The sequence below is a fragment of the Malus sylvestris genome, chromosome 2 (genome assembly GCF_916048215.2).
Source record: "Malus sylvestris chromosome 2, drMalSylv7.2, whole genome shotgun sequence".
NCBI classification, from domain to species: Eukaryota; Viridiplantae; Streptophyta; class Magnoliopsida; order Rosales; family Rosaceae; genus Malus; species Malus sylvestris.
This window is the reverse complement of record NC_062261.1, coordinates 24,182,925-24,186,668: the sequence shown is the minus strand read 5'-3', so window position 1 is coordinate 24,186,668 and position 3,744 is coordinate 24,182,925. Positions and strand designations below refer to the sequence as shown.

The window sequence follows — 3,744 nt, the reverse complement described above, 5'->3', positions numbered from 1 at the left end:
GGTATCATGAGTCTTTCTATGGAATCGCAGGTTTTTTTATTAGCTCCTATTTGTGGTGCACAATTTCATGGAATGTAGGTAGTAGTGGTTATGATCGATTTGATATAAAAGAAGGCATTGTGTGTATTTTTCGTTGGGAATTTCTTGGAAAAAATCGTCGCATATTCTTCCAACTCCTTATGAAAGACATTCAATTAATGATAACGAGTAGAGGTGGTGGCAACGGTGATAGTGGGGGTAGATAAAGTGGCAATGAGGGTTGTCATTCAAAGTAATTTTTATTTCCATAAAAATTCTCAGATTATAAAGCCCTCCATCCAAATAAGTTAATGAAACACTCAATCTGAAGCTTGTTTTGAAAGGGCACAAAGCAAGCCCAAAACTTCTTAACAAGACTAAGGTTCCAAGGAAATAGGCACTGCATTGCCACACTCATACAAGTCAAAATATGACGAAGGGCAATCGGACAAGTCCTCAGAGTGCTTCTCAGCAAAACCACGATCCACATTGATGAACTTCAAACCTGAACATATAAGCAAAGAACTTATTGAAAAGGAAGTTGTCTGATAATTGCTCAAAAGTGCATGCCTAATGCTTTGATTATACTCGTTACATGTTTTTCTCTAGTAATTTAGGAGTTTTAACAAAACACTCATGGTATTGTTCACTTTTAACGAAAAACCATATTTATACCTTTCCCTAGTACTATTCACTATACCTTTAAAAAGGGCTTTTCATTAAAAGGGAAGTTTTTTTGGACTTTTCGTTAGTTTTCCTTTTATTAAATTTGTGCTTTATCATGTATAACTGGTCAAATAGGTTTTATATCTAATTTGTTTAAATTTTAAGTTGTGTTATTTTAATTTTATTTTGCAAGACCATGAGAATGATGCAAGGCAATTAAAGGATGAGGCACAAGATAATAGAAGGTGATTAAGTCTTTGTCGGTTACTGAAAGGAAATGAAACAGAATGGAGAAGGAGATGAAAGAAAAAGGAACGGCTGAGTTATGCTTGGCAATAAGGCTTATCATTGATCATAATTCAAGGAGGATTTGAGAATATTGGCTGGGCTGCAGCTCAACCATTTCCTATTTTCCCATTAACTTTTTCTTTCATAATTTTTTTTCAGAGTTTTTCTTATTCTATTTTGTTATGTGGAGAACTAATCTCCCTAGTTAGGGTTAGGGAGGAAACCTATACTACGATTATGTATTTTTCTTATTTCGATTCTATTTCGGAGTTTTATTGTCAATTTTACGTTGTGGATGTTCAATGACATTTATGATTTATTCTATTTTCGGATTGATGAATGTTGGTTATGAATCTATGATTCATAGGTTTAATCATGTTTTTCCTATAGTTTTGTTTCACATTCATGCTTTTAGAGAATTGAATAAATTAGTAGATTGGTACGATTTTGACCGAGTAATTTCTTAATATTTTGTTGCCGTAGGTACAAATTATATTTGTGATTATTCCTATAATCGAATAGTGAAATTGCATAATTGTATGTGGGTGGAACTCTGATGCTTTAGTGTTTTTAATTGTTGAATCCTTCTTCTATAAGTTATATCTCATTCTATATTATTTTTTATTTCAGTCTCGATAAATTCTGCATTCTTTCTCAATGCGATCTGAGGAATACGACACTTGGACTTCAAGTTTATATTGCTACGCAACACTTGCACTTGGGCTTAGCAAGCAATTTTTGGCACCGTTGCAAAGGGAGCGACCTGGCGAGGAGCGCATAATTTTTCTCCACTCGGTACAGTCTTTCCATTTATTTGTATTTTTTTTTTGTTGTTTTTTGTGTTGGTTTTAGTTTTTTTGTTTTTTTTCCTTTTTTCTTAAATTTTCATGCGATATCATGATCACCGAGGCATATTTGCTAAGCGCCTAGAACCTAAAATTGAAACTTTGTTTGGAGATCTTTTTGATAGTGATAGTGAGTCTGTCAACATGGATGACCTTGAAATTATTGGAGGTGAGGAAAACCCTCCCCCAGAATATTGAAAGACTATTTGCATCCAACTCGTGTTGCATCCCTTTCATGAATTGTTTTTCCTATTGATATGCCAAAATATGAATTCAAATATGGAATGGTTCATCTTTTTCCTATTTTTCATGGTTTGGAAAATAAAGATCCTTATGTGCATGTTAGGGAATACGAGGATGCCAAATATTGCACATTGGATGGAGTGAGATTAAAAATTTTCCATTATCTTTAAAAGACAAAGCAAAAAGTTGGTTGTATGCATTAAAGGCTAGGTCTATTCGTTTGTGGTCTAAAATGACTGATGATTTTAAAAAAAAAAAAATTCCGGATCATAAGACTACGGCTTTAAAGAAACAAATTTCTTCTTTTTCTCAAAAAGAGAGTGAACTGTTGTATCAAACATGGCAAAGATTTAAGAATCTCTTGAATTTGTGCCCACATCATGATTTTGAAGACTGGAGCCTTGCTAGTTTCCTTTACGAAGGCCTCCTCTCTCGAGATCGTCAATTTCTTGAGTCTATGTATAATGGGGAATCTATGTCAAAAGAACTTGATGATGCTTTAGAGTTCCTAGATCAAATTGCTAACAAAATCCATCAATCAAAAGGTCATAACCTACTTGAGAGCACTGATCGCTCTAAACCTTCCACATATTCTAGTAGTAAAGGAATTTATCAATTGAGGGAAGAAGATGACTTGAAAGTAAAATATGATAATCTTTCCAAAGAGGTAGCTGCATTAAAATTTAGAAAATCTAATATACCTTAACAAGTTTATCAATCTGATGCTGATCAAGTTTGTGATGCTTGTTGTGAGATTGGTCACTCCACTAAAAATTATCAAATGCTGCAGGAAATGAAAGGAATTCATGAAGAACGATGTATTGCCATAGGAAGCTATCAGAAGCAGTTTTCTCCTTTCTCAAAGAAATACAATCCGGCAACAAAAAACCATCCAAATTTATGTTGGATATATGACTCATACTCTCAGGAGGTAAGTGCTCCTAACCACCAATTTTCTGCTCCTAATTCGTTTTAACATAAACAATCATATGTAGATCTTGTTCAAGTGTTAGGCCAAAAGTGTGATTCATTGTTCAGTCAACTTGTTGAAAAAAACAAAATCAAGAGTCACCTTTCGAAATTAACTAACTCTACGTCCGTTAATGAAAAAGGAAGATTCACTACGAACACCCAAGCTAATCCTAAAGGTGTTAGTTCAATTGAGACTGAATTTAAGCATGCTAAGTCTGTGATTACTCTTAGGAGCGGTAAAATAATTAACACAACACCTTTACCCCAGATGAGGTTGAAAAAATAAAGAGTAATGATAAACTTGACGAGCTCAAAAAAAATCTGAAAATGACAAGGAATATCATGTGCATGTACCTTTTCTGAAAGCTTTACAACCCTTAAAGAAAGCTGTCTATAACTCTGGTATTCTCGAGCATTTTAAGCAAGTAAAGATAAATATTCCTTTGTTCGATGCTATTAAACGAGTCCTCGCTTATGCTAAATTTTTGAAAGACTTATGCACTTATAAGAGAAAGCATAATGTGAAGAAAACTATGTTTTTAGCTGCCCATGTGAGTGCGGTATTGCAAATAAGATCCCACAAAAATACAAAGATCCAAGAAGTCGTACTTTGTCTTGTGTCATTGGAAATAATTTTATTGATCGTGCTTTGCTTGACTTAGGTGCTAGTGTGAATTTACTGCCTTATTTAGTGTATTTGCAGCTAGGCCTT

General features: G+C 33.9%; 1 pseudogene; it reads right to left on the bottom strand.

Annotated features, from left to right (window-relative positions):
* Positions 1 to 2,340: 2,340 nt before the first annotated feature.
* Positions 2,341 to 2,447, bottom strand: LOC126614126 (small nucleolar RNA R71; annotated as a pseudogene).
* Positions 2,448 to 3,744: the final 1,297 nt, after the last annotated feature.